The sequence below is a fragment of the Caretta caretta genome, chromosome 5 (genome assembly GCF_965140235.1).
Source record: "Caretta caretta isolate rCarCar2 chromosome 5, rCarCar1.hap1, whole genome shotgun sequence".
Taxonomy (NCBI): Eukaryota; Metazoa; Chordata; order Testudines; family Cheloniidae; genus Caretta; species Caretta caretta.
The window spans coordinates 23987266-24011415 of NC_134210.1; the positions used below are offsets into that span (position 1 = coordinate 23987266).

The 24150-nt window shown below is 41.9% G+C and overlaps 1 long non-coding RNA gene across 2 annotated transcripts in view; it reads left to right on the forward strand.

The window, feature by feature from the left end:
- LOC142072104 (uncharacterized) overlaps positions 1-24150 on the forward strand; it is a 244457-nt gene that overhangs the window by 165585 nt on the left and 54722 nt on the right. Inside the window, exon 4 of one of the 2 annotated variants that reach the window (XR_012668381.1) lies at positions 7553-7710. The exons of the other annotated variant lie outside the window; for it this stretch is intronic. This is a non-coding gene — a long non-coding RNA (uncharacterized LOC142072104). The remainder of the gene's footprint in view (positions 1-7552; positions 7711-24150) is intronic. 2 annotated transcript variants of the gene reach the window in all.

Genomic DNA, 24150 nt, shown 5'->3' on the forward strand with positions numbered 1-24150 from the left:
CAAGGTGGCTGGGTATTACCTGGTGGTAGGTCTGGTTTTGTGAAATGGACTCCTTGCCGACATTTCCCAAAGAACAATCAGCAGATGATGCCAGCGTTTCAATTACTTTTGACTTCTGGATTCAGACCAGTGTCTTTAGAGATTAACAGGTTTATTGACCACCACCAACCCACTAAACCAGTGGTTCTCAAATTGTGGAGAACTTGCTGGTGGTACATGGATTGCTGATCACCTTGGACGAAAGTTACTCCTCTTCAGAGATCCAGCACAATCAGGTACATGGATTTTTTTGCTGGACCTCTGCAGAGGGGTCATTTTCATTCATGGCATTGGCTCTTCTCATTGCCAGCAGCTAAGCCATATTAAAAATAGCTAAAAGTACATTTTTCTTCATCTGGCTAAGTTCCTCAGATCTGCTGCAAAGGGTACTTCAGCGTGCTTGCACCTTGGAGGCAGAACAAGACCTGTCAGTCACAGGCAGCAGCAGAATGCCCTCTCCCCTGAAGTCCCCTCCAGTTCCCTTCTCCCCCCTCCCAGTGGCTGGCAGTTCAGCCAGACCTCCCACTGCAGAGCTCTTCTGAGAGAAATTCTAAACTCCATTCAAATTGTAGACTAACAATTCAGCTCAATAATGTGTCTAATTCCTAGCTGTGACATAGGTCCGCATTTGCTTTTTGTCAGGATTGTCCCCTCAGCTCTGCTTCCCCTTCTCAGGCATTTGTAGTGGCTGGAGCCTGGAAACTTGAGGCTGAGAGAAGCCAGAGACAAAAGGAAATGTCTGTGTCCCCTCCTTCACTCCCTCGAGTGTCTCACTGGGGAGCTCAGCCAGCTCTGTGGGCAGAGTGCAGTATCCCTCACAGCCCAGTCTAGGGTCAAGCAAAGAAGGAGCCAGGCAGGATTGGTAAGGCTGACTCTGCTGGACAAGATGCAGCGTAGGCCGGGCAGGGTTGTTTGTGTTCTCTTCCCTCCAGCAGGATGAGAAAACAATTGGTTCCAGGGCAAGCAACTTCCCTCTATCTCCAATAGGGGAGTGACCTCAGAAGGGCAGCATGCATGTGGAAGATGGTGCCTAAGTCCCTGTAGCATGCACCAGCAGCCAGCCATGCCTCTGACTACAGAGCTCAGTCAACTCCTCCCCCTCCAGTCCTTCTCAGGCCACAGATGGAGGCCATTGGACACACTGTGGATGCAGCCAATGCCCAGTAGTACAGGTAAGGGCCCTTCGGTCCAGCTTCCTGCCCCGGTTGGCACCACTGTAACAGATCCCCAAGGAGTTTCTATGCATATCCCAGACTGAAACCTATCTGACCCAGGTGGATCCAATGTAGTAGAGAAGGATAGAGCGTCTGGCGAGCCTATCCTTGAGCCCCAGGCCAGTACATTCCTTAAGAGACCTAGACGGGCTCATGTGGGAGGAGAGAGACAAATAAGCCTCTTTGAGGACAGGCAGATCAGCAGCCATTTGAGAGTCTGTTAAGGACTTGGGATATCAAAAACCTTTTATTTAAAAACAAAATGATAATCTTTGATTTTTTGGTTTACTTTAAGATAATCATTGGTGCTTGATTTACATATACTTTGGATCACCCCATGACTCACTGTTCCAAATCTATAATTCAGACTGGAAATCAGCTACTGTATCTGGCACAGTCAGATTTAATTGGGTTAACAAATGTAAGCCTAGATTTATAAATTCCAAATCTGGCACATTCCTGGCATTCTAAAAACACTGGTATTTTTATAATAACTTAGGGTCTGATCCTGCTAAGAGTTGAGTACAATTGGAGAGGAGTTGAGAGCATAGAATCCAGTTCGAACCAGGAATCGAATTGTGGAAAAGTAATATATATGTATGTACACTGGGCAGGAGAATTGTAACCGCTCATCATGCCACTAACTTTATCAGTCTGCTTGTGGTCAGGTGGTTGCAACATTTTCTTTCAGTTGGGTACTCCTTCAGGTCTCTGCCACCTCAGAATTAGACTTTTGCAAGACATTCTACATGTGGCTACCCTTAAACCTGTTCTGAAGTTGACACTGCTTCAGAATACAGCAGCTTACTTTGTAAGGTGGTGTTTTGGCACAAGCTCGTGACATCAGTGCTCTGGTCTGACTGTTGATTTGAGGTGGAGATCAAGGAGTTGATTGTAGCCAATAAAACTCAAAGACTGTCTCATTCCCTGTATCAAATAGCCCAGGGCACACTACAAGTCTATTTGAACAGACATTTGGGGAAGGTTGAGATATATAGGATTGGGAGATGAGGACCTTGTGGAGTTTTGGGATCTTTGTGGGGTTGAGAGCTTTTGCGGGATCTGAGATGTGGAAGTTTTGTGTATGTTATTAATAATGCGCTATTTTGTTAGTGGTGGGTTGGCCTTTGGTCTGCTATTGTTATTCTTGTAGCTTTCATGGATGGTAATTTTAATAATCTCTGAGGACAGCTAGAGTCTTTAGATATGGACAACTTTATGGAGTTCAAGTCAAATGGTAGAGTGCCCACAAAGTTAGCATTATTAATTATTATTATTATTATTGATTAACATTTGTACATATATCTGTAGGTTTGCAGGATACTGGAGAGACATATCCAAAACATAAGTATCTGCTCGGAGGAGTTTACAAGCTAAAGGCCAGATCCTTCTCCCATTAAAGTCAATGAGAAAACTCGCATTGACTTCAGTGGTGCAGGATTGGCCTTTACATGAGATACAGCATGACATGACATTCAGTTTTCAGAATGGAGAGAGGTATATAGTCGTGTACCCCAGGGGTCTGTACTGGGGCCAGTCCTATTCAACATACTCATAAATGATCTGGGAAAAGGGGTAAACAGTGAGGTGGCAAAAATTTGCAGATGATACAAAACTACTCAAGATAGTTAAGTCCCAAGCAGACTGCGAAGAGCTAAAAAAGAATATCACAAAACTGGGTGACTGGGGAACAAAATGGCAGATGAAATTCAATGTTGATAAATGCAAAGTAATGCAAATTGGAAAACATAATCCCAACTATACATATAAAATGATGGAGTCTAAATTAGCTGTTACCACTCAAGAAAGAGATCTTGAAGTCATTGTGGATAGTTCTCTTGAAAACATCCATTCAGTGTGCAGCGGCAGTCAAAAAAGTGAACAGGATGTTGGGAATCATTAAGAAAGGGATAGATACTAAGACAGAAAATATCATATTGCCTCTATATAAATCCATGGTACACCCACATCTTGAATACTGCATGCAGATGTGGTCACCCTATCTCAAAAAAGATATATTGGAATTGAAAAGGGTTCCTAAAAGAGCAACAAAAATGATTAAGGGTATGGAACGGCTTCCATTTGAGGAGCGATTAATAAGACTGGGACTTTTCAGCTTGGAAAGGAGATAACTAAGGGGGGATATGATAGAGGTAAATAAAATCATGATTACTGGTGTGGAGAAAGTAAATAAGGAAGTGTAATTTACTCCTCCTCATAGCACAAGAACTAGGGGTCACCAAATGAAATTAATAGGCAGCAGGTTTGAAACAAACAAACAGAAGTATTTTTTCACACAGTGCACAGTCAACCTGTGGAACTCCTTGCCAGAGGATGTTGTGAAGGCCAAGACTATAACAGGGTTAAAAAAAAACTAGATAAGTTCATGGAGGATAGGTCTATCAATGGCTATTAGCCAGGAAGGCAGTGTCCCTAGCCTCTGTTTGCCAGACACTGGGAATGGACGACAGTGTATGGCTCATTTGAAGATTACCTGTTCTGTTCATTCCCTCTGAAGCACCTGGCATTGGCCACTGTCGGAAGACAGGATACTGGGCTAGATGGACCTTTGGTCTGACCCAGTATGGCCAGTCTTATGTTCTTATGACATAGGGAAAATTACACCCCAATTGTTTGGTTTTTTTTTAAAGGTGAGGGTAATATTTGGAGTGAAAAGTGTCTTGAGTAGGGATCTGAAGAAAGAGAGTAAGGTTGTGTTATCAAGGTTAGGGAGGACATTTTCCTATGCTTTCTTTCAACCCTGAGGCAGAATTTTGTCTGTCTGTCAGTGTATCAGCACTGGAATGCCTTCAGTCCTCAGAATCACAAGTTCAGATCCTGGCAGCATTAACTAGACCATCCTCGTTCCCAAGTCGGTGAATTCCAAATCATGCCATGTAATGTGTGTGGGGTCTTTTAGATGAGATTTCTTTGATAGACACTAATGATAACATGGCATTTTTAGTAAAAATAGTGATTTACCCTTGTGTCTCTGCCCATATTGTCATTTGCAGAATACTGATTTGTTGCCGCCTTCTATCCTTGGAGGTGGCCATGGCTACATTTCCGTGGCAAGGGTCTGTATACAGTATAGTTTGTAAAGTGCTTTGGAAACTTTTGGGATGAAAGGTGCTCTATAAATGTAAATATTCTCTTACTCCGGAGTGGTGATTCTCCAGGGACACACAAACAATGTTTGAGTCCTAAAAAATTAAGTACTTGAATGCTGTTCTGGCTTCCACAAAGCATGCTAGAATGCTGTATATTTTTTAATTGCTCACCTGTAGCCCCAGCTACAGGGACGGAGACCATGATGAGGCCATGGAGAAAAGCAGCACCCTGGCCAGACTGGTCAGGCTCTTGGCCCAGAGCAGGTACTGGCACAGCAGGGCCAGTGAGGTGAATCACAGCGCGGCTGGGATGCACGTGCTCAGGCAGCTCTTGCACCAACAGGAGCAGAGCCAGGTCCTGGCCTCGGGCAGCTGGCACAACAGCTGCTCCGGGTGCTGCAGCTCCGTCTGCTCCTAGCAGGACCTGAGCAGGAGTCCACCAGCTCTGGATGCATGTGCCAGGATGCAGCTGGCCATCTCTCCCCTTCCCACTGCTCTGCCAGCCTAAGGTAACCAGTGGCTGAGGTCCTGCCTCGCCCCCAGGGCAGCCACATACTTGATGGCCCTGGAGATGAGCTGGAGCCTGATGCTCTTGGAACGCCATATCCTGTTGGCTCTAACCTAGCAGCATGTTCCACTGGGCTGGGATTGAGTTCCCACACCTGGCCAGTCCCCACTCCCCAAAGCCACTGGGCCGGGGCAGCTGCTTGCTAGTTCGTTGCCCAGCCATGGCCTGGTTCCCTTGGCGAAGAAGAGATGGAGGCAGGGGGAAGGAATGGCCATGCTTCATTTCCGTTGCCACTGTGTGGAGGCTGTAGCTCACGAAAGCTTATGCTCAAATAAATTGGTTAGTCTCTAAGGTGCCACAAGTACTCCTTTTCTTTTTGCAAAGACAGACTAACATGGCTGCTACTCTGAAACCTAGATTGTACCAGTGAGTGTTTTCAAATATGAAAGCAGAGTCCTAGAATTCTGATTTCACTCCATCTTTATACCAAGAAACATTGTTTCTATAAATAAATGCAATCATTTTATTAATTATAATCTTGTCTTTATTAAAAAAACCACCACACTTGCCATTGTTATAATTACCTTTTATAACTTTTTCTGAACTTGCTTTAGTAGTGAATGGAATTATGATTAACATATAGATTCATAAGAATGTTTCAAAGTCAATGTTAATGGTAAAATTTCACTCTTAGTCTGAACTAGCCCAACTTTGCTTTATTTATATATGACATACTTTACAAGTGCATTCATTATATAAATAATCATCGTGATTGATTTTATAATGATAAATTTGAAATATCACATCACCTGAACAGTTTAATGAAATTATTTCCTTGTAACTTACCATACTCTTATAACATACTATACAGAAAAAAAGTGGTTAAATGAAATGATCTGCGTTGGTACTGTTTGAACAAACTTTGGGAATCTGAATTTCTGTAATGTAATAATTGCCTTATGAAATAACTTTATTTATATGGCAACATACAGTAGCAGAATTTTTTGTTTAGCCCATGTGGTTTTTTGCATTTTATTTCTATTTTTTAAAAACAAATCAGTGGGGCCCAAATCTGATCTAAGTTACACAGGTGTAAATCAGGAGTAATGCCAAAAGTCAGAGCAACACTGGCTTAAAACTGGTGCATATGAGACCAGAATGAGACCTTTAGTAGTTGTGGAAGGTACCAGAAGGATAGCACTGGAAAGTGAACTTCCCAAAGTTTCTCCCATACCGATCCCCCTGTCCATTACCAAAGTGCCTTGACAACCTTTCTAGTAATGAAAGGGTAATTCATTCTCCATGTCTATTTAGTTCTTGGTTTCTCTACTGAGACTGTCAAGTGCCAGTTAATGTCAGTTATGATGGTAGTTCAATTGCGTTCCTAAAACAGCTCAGAAGACCTTGTCTTTTATTAACTCAGAAGAAAAACGTGGAGTTTGTGTTTGTGAATTCAATATTTTCTATGAATATTTAGGTACTCTTTCTCCATTTTAACCACAATATAAATCAACATAGAAAACAATGTAGGTTTTGGCATTCATGTCATGTTAGTTTTGAGTGGTGAATGCATACCAGGTTTGGGAATTACAAAAGCTGCTTGTGTGGTATGTTACAGTTTTTTCCAGTGTATCTACAAGAATATTTGAGCTGTCCATGTCCTAAATTCTGTATCATGCCCCTTGGCATAGACAACTGGGATTTCCCACTGAGTGCTAGGACTACACTATTTGTTTAATACTGAGTATGGCCTCACTGAATAGCTAAATTAAAATGGTGCTTCTGTGGAATCCATCTTGTTGATGATGTAGACCCGTGCAATATTTTCTAATGCTTGCAGAATACAATATACAAAATCTAATTAAATGTATTTCCAGAACGAACTAAATCAATTTTTTTTTCTTCATTCACTACCTCTCCTTACATGAGTAAAATTTTCTCTTCAGTGGTTTTGCTCTGGATCAAATTCAGGCACCTTTGGAAAACTCCCATTAAATTTTTGAGACCAGAATTTGCACCTTTGTAATTATTAGGGAATGTTGAATAGGGTTCTCAAAAGGTAGGAAACTGGAACATTGAAATTGCCATATTGGAACGCATCAGTAATTCGTTTAATCTAGTATCCTACCTGTGATAGTGGCCCCTATCAGAGCTGCAGAAGAATGTATGCGGAAACTCTGGAGTAGAAAAGTATGTCATAATATGCCCAGAAGGGAAATTTCTTCCTAATTCCATTAGTTAGTGGTTGGTTTAAACACAGAGGAATGAGGTCCCTATTTTTTAAGCCTATCTTATGTAACAGTCTAACCAATTTTTTTTTAATCTGAGCAAGGTTTTGCCCTCAATAACTTCTTGTGGTAACAAGTTGTTCAGGTTAGATGTGCATTTAAAAAAAAACAACTTCAAATTTGTTGCCTTTCAATTTCATTGAATACCTCCTTGTTCTTGTGTTATGAGAGAGGGTAAAAAGGAGAATAAAGTTACCTCCTCTATATCATTCATATGTACGTCCCTTTTCATACAGAAATCTTATCCAAACATGTCTGTTAGTCTTTTCTGGGCCCCTTCTATTTCTACTGTTCTGATACAAAGGGTATATCTACACCAGAGTCACTCTGAGTGATGCAGTTAGGTTGATCTGATTATTATGTGTAGAGCTGATCTGAGATTTTATTTCATAGTGTTTGTAATTACCCTGGAGAGGCTTCACTTCTGACAATGATGTAACAAACACAGTAAGGGACATATCATCACTGCAGAGACGGTGTGCAGGAGGAGAAAGGAGAGGAAGGAATACCTTCTCTTGCCACAGAAGAGTGGACACCTCTGAGACGCACAGGTTCTTGAATCTTTGTGTGAATATCTGTGATACTGTTTCTCAAACCAGTGAGAAAGACGTGAAACATTCCACAAGGCCAAGCATTACAGCTCATGTGCTTTAGTGTCCCACAAATTTTACTGAAAATGAACATAAATTGCCGCTTAATAGGGCTATTTAATTTTGACAATTTTGATTCAAATTTGTTATATTTGAGGCGGTGGTTTTGCCCCTGTTTTTCTCATTTATGCACTGTGATGCTTTATAGGATGCAAAGTGAAAACCCAGATGTTCAGAGCTTAAAGACACCAAAATGTTGGTTTGGCTGAGATGGTGGTGGCCACATAAAAGCACTGAATTTTTTCCCATTTCATGTGGCTTTTTACTAGGTTGGACATAAATGTAACCGGATGAGGCTAAGTGACAGATCCAAACTTACTGTAGTGAGTAAAAAAGAGTGAACTCTAAAGACGAGTTGAGCTGAGCATATTTTCTGATCTGTGGTTACCTCCAAGCACAAATGGGCATGCAGAGGACCTCAGTGGGTGCAGTATTTTGACAGCCAGCATCAATGCCAATGATCATTGCCAGTATTATGGACATTATTCCAGGAAGTGCTCCCCCAGCATAATTTCCAGAGATGAAACCACATTGCTGGCTAATATTAATTGGCAGACATTATAACATTAATCCCACAAATATGCTTTTTTAAAGGTGGTACTTCCTAGATGGTAAGCCTGTAAATCAAGAATTGGTAATAGGGAGTGGGTTACCCAGCAGAAGACAAATATGTTAAGTATTTGACTTGTGACAAATTTACAGCAAATTGTTTGTTATAAATATCAGTCACCAGCATGGTTCTACAGCTTCACAAGCTTTCTTTTTAACTTGCCAGTGAGACTTCAGGAAAGAAATGTAAAAGTTTCATAGTAAAGAGTTTAAAGAATTTCTGCTATACAATAAAGTGTTAATAAACCTGAGTTTTCTTTAAATCCTCAGGGATTTGGAAAGATACTTTTCTGTAATTCTGGTAATATGTATTGTGACAAAGCTCTGTCCTTGCCTCTGTGGGTCCCACGTTTCCTGGCGGATTTTGCTAGCCTCAGAGGCTCACTGTGACCCTCCACATAACCCTTCTCTCTCTAGAGACAAGGGTCACAGTCTACTGAGCCATTTTCATCATAAGCCAGCGAGGGAGGTGAGGAGAAGTTATCCTTCCTTGCACAGTCTCTGTTGTCTCCCAGTCTCAGTGATTAATCGGGGGTGGGGGGAGGGGAGAAGGGAGCCCAGGCCCGACCTCTACTCCAGGCTCCAGCCCAGGGACCCTAATAGTATCAGCTATGGTAGCTGACCTTTTAGAAACATGACACATACAATTCCCTGGGCTACTTCCCCCACAGCAGCCCCCACTTCCTCAAGCTCCACTTCACCCTTACCTCAGGGCCTCCTTCCTTGTGCCTGATATGGTGTGTACAGCTCAGCCTCTCCAACAGCACAACTTCCTCCCACAGCTCCTGACATGCACCCCCACCTGACTAACTGGGAAGCTTTTAACTAGTTTCAGTCAGCCCCTGATTGGCGTCAGGTGTCCCAATCCACCTAGCATTCTCCCTGCCTTCTGGAAAGTTCTTAATTGGCCCCAGGTGTCTTAATTGACCTGGAGAAGCTGCCATTTCTCTTATCCTGGTACCAGGGATTTGTTTAGCCTGCAGCTAATATATCTATCTCCCACTACTTTTCTATAGCCATCTGGCCTTGCCCCGTCACAGTATACAAGACCAAGAGACACAATTATGGGAAACTTTCCTGGAAAGAGCTCTGACACTAGAAGAATCATTTAACGGAGTTCTAAAATACAGGAACATCAGCACACTTTGCCAAGAAGCCATGTAAGTGGTCCAAATGAACAAGTAAGGTAGCCCTGAAGTGGAAAGTCCCATTCAAAGAGTGTAAAAGTCTGGAAATGGGGGAGAAAGTCAGACCTAATCCAAATAATTCTTCAGAAAATCATTTTGATCAAGTATTGGGCAAAAGAGAACAGGGAAACCATTAGAACAGGGATGGTCAAAGTGAGGACCATGAGCTGAATAGAGCAGGGGAAAAGCACCTTAGAAATTCCCAAATTATAATTATATAAGACCTTGTATTTCTACGCTCCAACATGTGGCTGTCATTGTCTTTATTGCAAAGGTGCTGAGGAACATTGCATGTTATGACCTTTGTCTGTATAAGCTGTGCTTCTGCATTACAGATGGGTATAGCTGTAGTCAGCCTCATTTGGGCAAAGTCTGAACATCCCTTTGTTTCCAAATATAAATGCCATAAACATATTGACACAGAATTACAGTGAAAGCTTTGGATGTTTGGCTCACATGGTACTCCAACAACACTACATTGCAACACAGAGCTGTTTTGCTTTGGTTCTGTAAAATGACAGCTTTGGTAAGTGTTTAAGGCTACATTTAATTGCGATAAAGTTTTATTAGTTTGCATTGTTTGGGTTGTTTGTCTTTCTATATTGCACGGTTTCCACACTGTGGTTTGTGGATGGACCACTGATGGTCCACATAGCACTTACTTATGGTCAGTGATGAGCTGCCAAAACCTTAATAACGGGTTCTCTCCTCACCCCATGAGGGGGTCGTTGCCCACCCCCACGCCCTGGGACTCCTGCCCCATCCACTCCCCTCCCCTGTGTGCTCCCAGAACCAGGCAGGAGGGTCTTCTGGGCCACCATAGTGGGTGCCCACCCCACCCCTAAGAGTCAGAGGCACCTGCCAGGGAGCAAGGTGGGGAGTCCTGGCGGTGCTTACCTAGGGCAGCTCCCAGGAAGCATCCGGCAGGTCCCTCTGTCTCCTAGGGGCGGGGGAGCGTAGCTGGGGGGGGAGCAGGGGGAGCAGCCGCTCCCCCCACCGATCACATCAAAAGTGGTGCCTTAGGCGCTGACTCCCTGGGTGCTCCAGGGCTGGAGCATCCACGGAGAAAATTGGTGGGTGCAGAGCACCCACCGGCAGCTCCCCACCCCGCGCCTGGCCCCAGCTCACCTCTGCTCTGGCTCCGCCTCCTCCCCTGAATGTCCCGACCCACTCTGCTTCTCCACGCCCCCCTCCGGCTTCCCGCGAATCAGCTGTTCGGCGGGAAGCCGGGGAGGGCTGAGAAGCAGAGGGACCTGCTGGATGCTTCCTGGGAGCTGCCCTAGGTAAGCACTGCCGGGACTCCCCACCTCGCTGGAGCACCCGTGGGAATCGGCGCCTAAGACGCCACTTTTGGCCAGTTAAATTCAGAAGCCCTTTTAGAAACAGTTGTCCCTCGCGGGACAGGATTACATAATGGAGCTGACAGCATCCACCCTATACCGGAAACCTACTGACCTCTATTCCTACCTACATGCCTCCAGCTTTCAACCAGACCACACCACACGATCCCTTGTCTACAGCCAAGCTCTTTGATACAACCACATTTGCTCCAACCCCTCAGACAGAGACAAACACTTACAAGATCTCTATCAAGCATTCTTACAACTACAATACCCACCTGCTGAAGTGAAGAAACAGATTCACAGAGCCAGAAGAGTACCTACTACAGGACAGGCCCAACAAAGAAAATAACAGAACGCCACTAGCCATCACCTTCAGCCCCCAACTAAAACCTCTCCAATGCATCATCAAGGATCTACAACCTATCCTGAAGGACGATCCATCACTCTCACAGATCTTGGGAGACAGGCCAGTCCTTGCTTACAGACAGCCCCCCAACCTGAAGCAAATACTCACCAGCAACCACACACCACACAACAGAACCACTAACCCAGGAACCTATCCTTGCAACAAAGCCCGTTGCCAACTGTATTCACATATCTATTCAGGGGACACCATCATAGGGCCTAATCACATCAGCCACACTATCAGAGGCTCGTTCACCTGCACATCTACAAATGAGATATTTGCCATCATGTGCCAGCAATGCCCCTCCTCCATGTACATTGGTCAAACTGGACAGTCTCTACGTAAAAGAATAAATGGACACAAATCAGATGTCAAGAATTATAACATTAAAAAACCAGTCGGAGAACACTTCAATCTCTCTGGTCACTCGATTACAGACCTAAAAGTGGCAATTCTTCAATAAAAAAACTTCAAAAACAGACTCCAACGAGAGACTGCTGAATTGGAATTAATTTGCAAACTGGATACATTTAACTTAGGCTTGAATAGAGACTGGGAGTGGATGTGTCATTACACAAAGTAAAACTATTTTACCATGTTTATTCCCCCCCCACCCCCCACTGTTCCTCAGATGTTCTTGTCAACTGCTGGAAATAGCCCACCTTGATTATCACTACAAAAGGTTTTTTCCCCCCGCCCCCCCCCCCGCTCTCCTGCTGGTAGTAGCTCATCTTAAGTGATCACTCTCCTTACAGTGTGTATGGTAACACCCATTGTTTCATGTTCTCTATGTATATAAATCTCCCCACTGAATGCATCCGATGAAGTGAGCTGTAGCTCACGAAAGCTTATGCTCAAATAAATTGGTTAGTCTCTAAGGTGCCACAAGTACTCCTTTTCTTTTTGCGAATACAGACTAACATGGCTGCTACTGTGAAACCTAAGCTATTTTTATTTCAAAAGGACAGACTTGAGCAAACTAAGGTGTGGAGAATGTTAGGGTGTGTGTTCCATTCATATTATTTTAGTTATGAGGTATGTGGGAGGTGAACTATGTGGGCGGAAGTGAGATAGTGATTTCAAACCACTAAGGACTCTGAGAGAGCCTATTGAGTTGCTAGGAGCCACCCCAGAATGTTTATTTAAAAGTCAGCCATTAGAGGAGAACTATTGGGAGGGTAAGGTTAGAGACCTGCCAGCTGGAGATGGTTTGGTCTGGGCCTGCTAAAATTGCCAAGAAGTTTCTCTCCAGATTCCAGAGACTGGTCCATGAGGGATGATAGAGGTCTGAGCTTCTGAGTGGTTGGTGGTGAGACCAGATTGGCAGAACATCAGACTCTCTGGTTTATGAGAAGGAAGGCTGAACTGGAGTATGAAATGAGACGTTTTGGGTCTTGAAAAGGAAAGTGGGCACAGGCAGATGATCAGTACCGGAGTTCATTCATAGATTTTTATGTTAAGAAATAAAATAAGTTTGTTCATTCAGTCTGGAGTGGAGCTGTGGTGAATTAAGATTTTCTCAGTGGCCTTCAAAAACACCTACCCTACTTATCAGATTATCTCCTCTCCTGGGGACTGGGTCCTTGCAACAAAGGAGCAGAAGGAGGGGTGCTCCAAAGTAAAATTTCCAAGTCAGAAGCTTGGTGGTGGCAGCAGGTATCCAAGATCAGTCATAGAAAACCTGGGTTTGTGACATAAGGAAACAAATTAGTGAAGGCAACTGGGCTGAAGAGCTCAAGGACTTAAACCTGGAGGAGGCTTGGAATTTCTTTATGTCAAACAATCTGGAATTTGCATCCCAAGCAAGGGAAAAAACTTGTAGAGAAAGTTTTCAGATGTAATTGGATGAATAACCACCTCAAAAAGGATAATAGGATTAAGCAGAGAGCCTACAAGGAATGGAAGAAGGGATTGATCAGCAAAGAAATCTGGGTCATGGCAGTTAAAAAGTCTAGGGAGAAAGTGAGAATTGTCAAAAGTCAAGCTGAGTAACACCTTGCAAAGGAAATTAAAACAAACAGTAAAAGGTTCTTTAGCCATATAAATAAGAAGGAAACAAGAAGTGACTGCTATGCAGTGAGGATGGGATAGAGATTAAGAATAATCTAGGTATGGCCCCAAAAACTAAATGAATATTATACCTCAATTTTTAATAAGGATGATGTAGAACATGGGGGCAAAAGCAAGATGTCTAATGGGAATGAGTGTATAGAAATGGAAATGACTACATCTGAGGTGGAAATAAAGCTCAGAGAGCTTAATGTGTTTGAGTTAGGGGGACTGGATAACCTCCATCCCAGAATACTGAGAGAACGAGCACATGAAATTGCAAGTCCAGTAGCAAGGATTTTTAATAAATCGTCAAAGTGGGGTGATACTGTATGACTGGAGAATAGCAACTGTAGTACCTGTGAATAAGTAAGAGGAAAAAGTGAGCCAAGCAGACCCATTTGTCTAACCTGAGGACTATTCAAGGCTTGAGAACAAATTTAGAGGGAAAGAATCATTTTCTGTGAGGTAAATGGAAAATGTGATAAAATACAAAATGGATTTATCAAAGGCAGATCATGCCAGACTAGCCTGATATCTTTGTTTGCTAAGATAACTGATTTCTTAGACAAGGGAAATGCTGTAGATCTAATCTATCTAGACTTCAGTAAAGCATTTCATATGGCACCAGAGAAGAAACTATTAGTAAGCTAGAAAAGACGGGGATTAGTACAGGAATTGTAAAGTGAGTAAGGAACTGGCTAAAGGGGCGACCACAACAGGTTGTGCTGAAAGGAGAATGAATGGGCTGGAGAGAGGTTACTAGTGAAGTTCTTCAAGGATTGGTCTTCGGATTGATCTTATTTAATATTTTCAATAACGGCCTTGACACGAAAAGTCGGAGTGTGGTAATTAAATGTGCTGATAATACAAATTTGGGAGTGATAATCAGTGCAGAGACAGATCAGAATATTGTACAGGAAGAATTGGCTGACCTAGAGAACTGGAGTACTAGAAATAGGATGAAATATAATAGTACAAAGTGCAAGGACATGCACTTAGGGACTATAACAAGAATTTCTTCTATAAACTAGGGGCTCATCAAACGGAAACAACAAAGGAGAAAGATCTGGGTGTATTTGTGGGTCACCAATGTAATGTGACTATAAAAAGAAAAAAGAAAAAAACCCCAAACAAACGCTTTTTTAGGATGTATTAGGAAATGTATTTCAAGTAGAGATAGGGAAGTATTAATATCATTGTACAAGGCATTGGTAAGACCTCATCTGGAATACTGTGTACAATTCTGGTCACCCATGTTAAAGAAAGATGAATTCAAACTAAAACAGGTGCAGAGGCTGGATATTAGGATGATTAGGGGAATGGAGAGCCTGTCTTATGAGAGAGGACTAAAAGAGCTTTGTTGGTTTAGCCTAACAATATGAAGGCTGAGAAGGGGATATGATTGCATTCTATATATGCATTAGAGGCATAAATATCAGGAATGGAGAAGAACTGCTTAAGCTAAAGGACAATGATGACACAAGAACAAACTGGCTATGAATAAATTTAGGCTGGAAATGAGAGATTTCTAACAATTAGCGGCTTGAAGTTCTGGAACAGCCTTCCAATACAAACAGTGGGAGCAAACAGCCAAACTCGTTTTAAGATGGAGGTTGATAAAGTTATGAACAGGATTACATAATGGAGTTGACAACATCATAAAAATATTTGGTTCCTGTTGCTCACCCCTGATCTGCACTAATCATTGCTTTTTCAGACTAATGATTTCCTGTCCTGTTTCTAGAGTGTATATCTGACTCTGTTATTTGATAGAATTGTCTTCCACTTCTTGCTAACTCTGATTTTGTGTTGTCATAATTTTTTACAAGTTGCTTTGTTAATCTATTTCCAGTGCACACATAATACATTTGCAACTAACAAAAAACTGGCTGAGAAGTATCCCTCTTCATTCTCACTTAATAGGGACACGCTTGATTTTGTGTGTGTGTGTGTGTGTAATTTCATCCATGAATGAGCAGGTGGAGTACACCCAGCTTGAAATTTTAAGACTAAACTTTTTTTAAAACACCATACTTTTCAGCAAACAAGACATGATTGATGCAGTAAAGTGGTGAGTAATCATGCAAAAGTGAGATACTTAAGACCTCATTTCCCAAAGAGTGTTGGAAAAAACAACCAGGATGACTGGCTGATAGGTCTAACTCAAGATTTTAGTATATATTTTATTCCTGAGGGCATTCTGCGCTAAAAAATTAAAAATTCTGCTCATAATATTTTAAAATTCTGCAAATTTTATTTGTCAAATAAATGTGGAGGCTCCAGCATGGCATTGGGGGATACAGGACACTGGCTGGGAGGTGGGAGAGCACTGTGCGGCTCCTCCCTGGGACACGGACTCAGCGGTGAGGCTGCACCCAATCCTGACACAGTGCAAAGACCCAGCCTGCCCCAGAAATACCCCAGGCCCCTGCCCCTCCATGCCAGGTACGGGTGGGAAGGCTCAGCCCAGCAGGATCCAAGTGTGGAGGGGCTTAGTGTGAGGGAATCCAGGTGGGGGTGAGAGGTTTCTGTATGGAGCAATCTGGTTGTGGGCAGCTCAGTGAGGTATCCGGGGGTGGAGGGGATCTGGATGCACAGGGGCTTGTTGGGGGGTTCTGGGTGCAACTTGTGGACTAATGGCTTAAATATAGTTGATAACCAGGGCCTTGAACTTTCTCTGGGTTTGAGGCAGGAGGCCAGTCATTGCAGGACAGAAAGGTCCTACTCTGTTCTTTGTGAATCATAGCGTTAGAAGGGACTGTAAGGGTCATCTAGTCTAACTCCCCATCTAACTTAAATGATAACTTTAGTATCAGTAGCTTGCACAAGTGCTCCATTGATGGGGTCACAATACCTGTTGCTCTAGGAACACGAAGGGAGAGACTGAGTGGGAGAAGGCTGTACTTGGAACCCAGAACTAGGCAAGAAGCACCAAGCTGGAAATATTTGTGTTACATTTTTCTGTGACCAGGAGATAAAATTCTTCCTGGAAAAGGGGATGTAACTAGCTGCACCTGCAGTTCTCTGTGCACTGAACTTCTCCACCAGCTTATAAGGGTGAGCAGGCATAATATGCTCACATAAATCTGCATTAAAGGAAAACGACTGTACATTTGTATCAGACACCAAATAACTAGAGAGATCAATGTGTGTAATATAGATCACTAAAATTCAAAAGCAGTGGATGGTCATTGAGAAATACCTGTGGAAGCTCCAGTTTTTCTATAGCTGTGGACAATTCTGAGCTTATTGCTGAACACTGCCACTTTCTGTGTCAGGTGTCTCTCTTCTGGGCAAACCCACATCTACCCATCATATAGCATTCTACAGCTCTGAAGTCTCTCTGACATAAGTAAACATCTTCCCTCCAGCCTGGCTTCGGATCCTGATTACCCTCTTAAGCTGACCTCACTCCCTCAACCTTTGAACGCTAGTAGACCTCCTACTACTTGCTTCCCTGTACAGCCCCTCCTTCTCTCCCTGAACAAACATCTAGGCCTTTTTGTTGACTTCACCTTCCCATCTCACTTTCTTCTGCTGTTCTTGACAAGAATCTAGCTTGGCTCCCATCCACCCCCTTTCCTTTCCTGCAAACTGTCTAAGTCACCCTGACCATCTCTCTCCTTGGATGCAGGTGCTGGGGTTGCAAGCTGCCTGAGGGACCCTCGTTTTTTTTCTTGGTGTTTCAGATTATTGGGTTGCAAGCTGCCTGAATAGCTAATGCTTGCTGCATCAAAGTTTTTTGATGCATGAAGGTGAGCGAATGTTGCATGCTGGGAAGATGAGGGTATGGCCACAGAAATCCAGGTGATGGAGAAGAAGTTATGACATCAGTTTCTCCCTGTCAGACAGAATGGCAGCTGCCAAGCAATAAATAGATTTTACAATTTTCTGTGTTGATTACAACATTAGTGTAAACAGGGAACCAATTCTTCTGCTTTTGACAGAGGCGGAGTAGATTCTGAAACGAAAGATGGATATTTATGCTGACAGAAAAAGCAGATATTTTTGGTCTTACAACAGTGTTGCAAAATATATAGTCTTGGCCAGCTAACCCAGACTCTTATTAGACAGAAGGAAAAAGGAGAGAAACAGGAAAGAGAAGAAATAAGGTACGGAAGAAAAAAAAGACACAGAAGTAGTGGGAAAGGGGGAGAGAGAGAGAGAGATCTCAGGTGGCATTTGGGATTCAGCTAGAGCTGGTAGAGGTAGCAATGTCATCTGGGTCCCTCTCTCTGATCTGGGTCTGGTCAGGACATCTCTCATGATTGGGATGGAGAAGGTCTGAGGTCCTAGGAAATCGTGGGAAGGGGGCAGCCATGATCGTGATTCTCAAATAGCCATTTTTTCTCCCCAAAGTTTCTTTAAGAACCCACAAATGAATTGATGGATGGAATAGCCCATTCCTTCATTATTTTGTCCAACAATTAGAACTAATTTCTGAGATGCCAATTTTAGTTCACTGATTTCTGGTTCCACCCTTGTTTTGTTTACCAGGCATGATCTTAACACAGTCCTTGAGTTATGTCAGTAGGCCTTTTGGTTTGGACTAATTCAATCTTTCAGTACCTTTTCCCACCAGTATTTATTGTTATAGGTTATTGTGACATCTTATTCAATTTCACTCACTTTTTACAGTTGAACTCACAGTTAGGGTAAATATAGACTTTAAGACCAGACTTTAAGGCCAGAAGGGACCATCATGATTATCTAGTCTGACCCCCTGCACACTGCAGGCCACAGAATCTCACTCACCCACTCCTGTAATAGGCCCATAATCTTTGGCTGAGTTACTGAAGTCCTCAAATCCATGATTTGAAGACTTCAAGTTATGGAGAATCCACCATTGTATCAAATGCCTTACTGAAATCCAGGTAGATTAGATCTACTGCATTTCCTTAAAAAGAAAAAGAAAGAAAGTTACATTCTCAAAGAAGGAGATCAGGTTGTTTTAGTATGATCTATCTTTTGTAATACCATGCTGTGTTTTTGCCAATTACCACTTGTCTCTATATACTTAACTACTTTCTCTTTCAAAATTTGTTCTAAGACCTTGCATAGAATTGAGGCCTAAAGTTTCCTCTATCACTTTTGTCTCATTTCTTAAAAATAGGTACTATGTTAGCAATTCTTCAATCATATGGTACAACCCCCGAGTTTACAGATTCATTAAAATCCTTGCTATTGGGTTTGCAGTTTCATATGCCAATTCCTTTAATATTCTTGGATGGAGATTATCCAGGGCTCCTGGTTTAGTCCCATTAAACTGTTTGAGTTTGACTTCCACCAGAGATGTGGTAATTTCTACCTCCATATCCTCATTTCCATTAAACATTCTGCCACTACCTCTAAGCTCTTCATTATCCTTATTAAAAACTGAGGCAAATATTTGTTTAGGTGTTTGGCGATGACTAAATTATCTTTTTTCTCCAATCCCATCCTCAGTGCTTAGCAGTTCCACCTCTTCTCTCCTTGTTTTCTTTTTATTTGTATAGCTATAGAACCTTTTTACCGTTGGTTTTAATTTCCTTTGCAAGGTCCAACTCTGCTTGGCTTTTGGCAGTTCTCACTTTTCCCATATACTTTCTGACCTCCAAAAGGTAGCTTTCCTTGCTGATTCTTCCCATCTTCTATTCCTTGTAGCCTTTCTGCTTTGTCTTAACCTCTTTGAGGTGCTTGCTCATCCAGCCTGATCTGCAACCCTTCCCTACTCATTTTTCCACCTTGCTTGGGATGTAGGCGTCAGATAGTTTCTGCAACATTGATGTAAAGTAATTCCAGCCCTGCTGTACATACAGATCCTTGAGCTCGTCAGTCCAGTCCACTTCCCTAACTAATTCCCTTAATTTTTTTAAGTTTGCCCCTTTGAAATCAAGGACTCTAGTTGTAAATCTATTTTTGTTTATCCTTCCATTTAGTTTAAATTGAATTAGCTCATCACTCAAACCAAGGCTGTCCCTTACAACCACCAGTTCTTCTATGAGGGCCTCGCTGCTCACCAATACCAAGTAGTGCAATGTGCTTTCACCATAGTACTGCTTAAATTAATTATCACAACAGATCTCCAGGTACAGAAACAGTGTACATTCTGGTACTATGAGCCAGATCCAGACAGAGGTCCTTGATCAATTTTTAATTAATCTTTTCTCACATAACTCGCATTGAATTCAGTGGGATTTTGCTGAAGTAAAGGTAGGAAGAAAGACCCTTGGGATTTGGCCACATAGATGCTGCAGTATTAAGCATAGTGGAGTGAGTTAACCCCATGCTTAGAGCCCTGCGCGGATACAAAAATTTGGATTCGTGTCTGATCCCCATCTGCGATAATTAACTTGTATCGGACCCGCGATCCGCACTCCACCTTTTGTGTGCATTGCATCCACACCATCCTCCTATCTCACTGTTGGAGCCCTGTGCGGATACAAAAATTTGGACCCGCATTGGATGGTAAACAATGTATCTGCATCCACAGATGTCCGCAGATTTGCAAGGCTCTACTCATGCTGTTTCAGCAACATAGTAATGTCCTTTTGTGCAGGGGTTTTAGTGGAGCAATTACACTTGAAATTGATATACAATGCCTGGCATATGAAGTAGCACTGTAGGTACATCTTGTTCCACATCATGGGTAAGTAGGGACTAGTCAGGGTCAGGTTTAACTTTGCCATGTCCTTGTTTGTTTCACTCTTGGTTACTAGGATTTGTTTTATATACCTCTATATGTGAAATGTGTTAGCAACTTCTGCCCAGGGGGCAGTAGATAGCAAATCAGTGCCAGTGTAGTTCTGCAGATCGGCTAGCAGAGGTTTGGGCAAGGTGTGGCTAGTCTCCTCCCTTAAGATTCTGTGCATCATATGTCTGGCCCCAGCAAGTAGTTCAATGTGCTTTCACAGTACTACTGCTTAAACTAACAGTTATCTTTGGCAGAGATTATAACTGCTTAGACTCTTTTATATGTCTGGGGTTCTTACTGTGGTCAGAGCTTCTAGTATACCCCAGTCTAAATGATCTCAGAAGAAGACATTGAGATGAAATTATTTTTTCCAGTACTAAACAGATGGTCTTAGTAATTATTAACATTTTTTACAAGCATTTAAGGCTCTTATTAGATCCTTGAAGCAGAGCTGCTATTGTTAACATTGTTGATGTCTCCATTGTAAAAATAGCATATGAAGTTTAATGTCTTGGCTCTTCGAAATAGCATCAGGCCCAAGCTTGGTTCATTTCACTTTTTGTTTCTCCATTAAATGGTTCTCGATTTTTTTTTTAAAATGCAACTTGGGATTCATTTCAGAGTCACTTGTTGCTGCTACTGCCATAACAAAACTGGCTCAGTTTTTTAAATTAATTTTGTTTTGTTTGATATTTTTAAAATAAAAATCATTCTGAAATAGCCAACTTATTTATGGCCAAAGTGCACTATATCCTCATCATACGCAGTTAAGACAATGCAATATCACCATTAACTGTAATAGGACTTCATGTCATCATAAAGGTCTAAAGATGATGCCAGTTAAAATGTATGGAGATGATTTGTTAATGATGCCATAGTGACTTGGTGGCCACAAGAGTACAACTCTTATTGTCCCAAGGGAAGATTTTGGTTCACTATGATGCATGGATTCTAGAGGGAGTTAGGATGTGAGCAATGAGAAGTCCATCAAACAAGCAAGCAAATAAAAAGTCCCAAACCCCAACTCAAAAAATAAAAAATGCATGTGTACAGATAAGTCACCTTGTTGACTGCATCAATTGGCCCAGTATATTTTACATTGCTACAAAACTCAGACTAGGCAAATTTTCTCTGCAACATTTAAGAAAAGAAATAAAACAGAGGAGAAAGAAATGGATGGTCATTTCAGTACTACTCCTTACTGAATAGCTGATTACCTGTTACTTGTTCCTCTGTTAAAAAGGGAGGTAAACTGACTCATGGCCAAAAACTATTTATGATCAGGTGTGTATCAATCTAATTAGAGTTACACAGCTCAGACAGTCTGTTATCCTATTAATGCAATATGCACATAATTTAAATCAAGCCAAATAAATAAAGGGCCTAATCCAACTCTCACTGAAGTACATGGGTTTCTTATTTTTATGGGAGTGGGATCAAGTCCTAAAAGAAGGAAAGAACAGATAGTATTATTAAAGCCTGTGGAACAAGACCTGTAAGTGAGATCTGAAAATGATTTTCTGTAGGTAGCTGAGGCCCTCTGTCCTTGTCCTGATAGTAGGTAGATGCTAAAAGTGACCATCTAGATACTGTCACTTTGGTTGGAATACAATTGTTATGGTTATTAATTAGTATCAGTATTAGACACACAACAAAAAGATGGTTCTGATCGCAAAGAGGTTATCATCTAAGTAATGAGGATGTAGGCTCCAATTCCCCAATGCCTTTAAGCACATACTTAAGTGCTTTTTTGGATCAGGGCTATATATTTTTTACTATTTATGTGACTAAGATACAGTGAAATCTAGATTGTTACAGAGAACATATCAAGTTAGACATAAACGGTGTGAACTAAATTTCTCGTCTGTTTAGAAGCATTACAAATAGAAATATTTTGCCGAATAATATTTTTTCTGTTCCACTTTTGAAGCAATTTCATAAAACCAGCTTGTAATGGTTAAGAGAGTCAACTCATGTGACTAGGACTGCAAAGAGCACAATATAAAAATGTGTGCTAGATTTTTTTTAAAGGGTAATTCTGTCAGAAACCATGACCTGAATGGTCATGCCTAGTATTTGGAGAAGTGGCGGTCAGACCTTGTGGTCAGAGCAAGGGGGTTAGAGCCAGAATCAGGAGTCCAGAGCATGGTTGGAACACGGCCAGAGTAAGACCAATGCTGGAGCCAGACTAGGAACAGGGCTGGAGCAAGGGTAAGGCTGGAGCAGGTCTAGGACCAGGAGCAGGAGCAAGCTAAGGCTTGTGGAATCAGTTCCCATTATCCATCTTAGGAGAGTTCCAAGCAATGAAGTGACATTGAGCAGACTGAGCTCTTGCGAGGTTTATATACCAGCCCTGAGAATCACAAGACTAGCTCCTGGCTTGTGGACTGTCTGGATCCTAGCAAAGGAATGACTTATCAAAGCATGTAGCTTAATCAGACTCAGGTTCAGGGATGATTTATCACTACAGTCCTATGGCGACAACATTTGTATCCGCATCTGATCTGCGATCCACAAACATGGTTCATGGCTATCCGCAAATATAAAGTGGATAGCAGCAGATTTTCAGGGCTCTACTCATCACCTTACAAATTCAAATACAGTAGAACCTTAGAGTTACGAACACCACAATTACGAACTGACCAGTCAACCACACACCTCATTTGGAGCTGGAAGTATGCAATCAGAAAGCAGCAGAGGCAAAAAAAAAAATAAATAAAAAGGGCAGTACAGTACGTACAATAGTGTGTTAAAATGTAAACTACTAAAAATAAAGGGAAAGTGTAAAAAAGATTTGACAAGGTAAGGAAACTGTTTCTATGCTTGTTTCAAGGCTGTATTAAATCAATGTTGAGTTGTAAACTTTTGAAAGAACCATAATGCTTTCTTCAGAGTTACGAACATTTCAGAAAGAAAAGGAGTACTTGTGGCACCTTAGAGACTAACCAATTTATTTGAGCATAAGCTTTTGTGAGCTACAGCTCACTTCATCGGATGCATACTGTGGAAAATACGGAAGATGTTTTTATACACACAGATCATGAAAAAATGGGTGTTTATCACTACAAAAGGTTTTCTCTCCCTCCACCCCATTCTCCTGCTGGTAATAGCTTATCTAAAGTGATCACTCTCCTTACAATGTGTATGATAATCAAGGTGAGCCATTACCAGCACAAATCCAGGTTTGCTTCCCCCCACCCCCAAACCCTGTTGGTAATAGCTTATCTAAAGTGATCACTCTCCTTACAATGTGTATGATTTCAGAGTTACACCTCCATTCCTGAGGTGTTCGTAATTCTGAGGTTCTACTGTATACTTATTGATGTCTGTATTGCTGAATTTTTCATTAAGAAGATGATCAAAGTTGTCACAGCAATGAACTAACAAAAATAATGATAAATTAATGTGTATGCTACTGTGCGTACACTTGTTCATACTATTGCCTGATGAAAATTGTTGCTAAATTCTGCTATATATGGGTGTTTGAAAAGTTTAGTGCAGTGGTGTGGCAGAGTTCAGGGAGTGCTACGCAGTTCCTAGTGAACAAGGAATAAGCTGTAGCTCAGATTCTCCCTCCCCTTGTGCATGTTGTTCCCCTTGCATAGGTATTCATATGTAGGACTGTAAGGATGGCTGCTTGGGAAACACCTGGAAGAATGCCTTGGGAAAGTCAGCCTCCAGGCCCATGGGTTAAATGACTCTGTTGAACTTCAGGTTGTGGAGTTCAATTTGTTTTGACTGGTTATGCTGACTAACTTTACTTTTATTATTATAGACACTGTCCTTGAAGAAAAAACCTTGTTGCGTGTAACTGTGTTTTTCTGCTGAGTAATTAAAGTATTTAAGAAAAATTCTAGATTAGTGCTGTAAGGTGAAATTCACCCATGTTAAACAAATGTGACCGACATGATGCAAAGGCTCTGTGCTGACCTTCTGCACGGGGTAAACATCCTAAAAGAGCAAAAATATTAGTGATTGTTTTGTTACATTTTGATTTGATTCAATATATACAAAAAGTAACTCGTTCAGTTAATGAAGGTAAGTTTGGGACTTATCCTTGTTTGTCTTTAG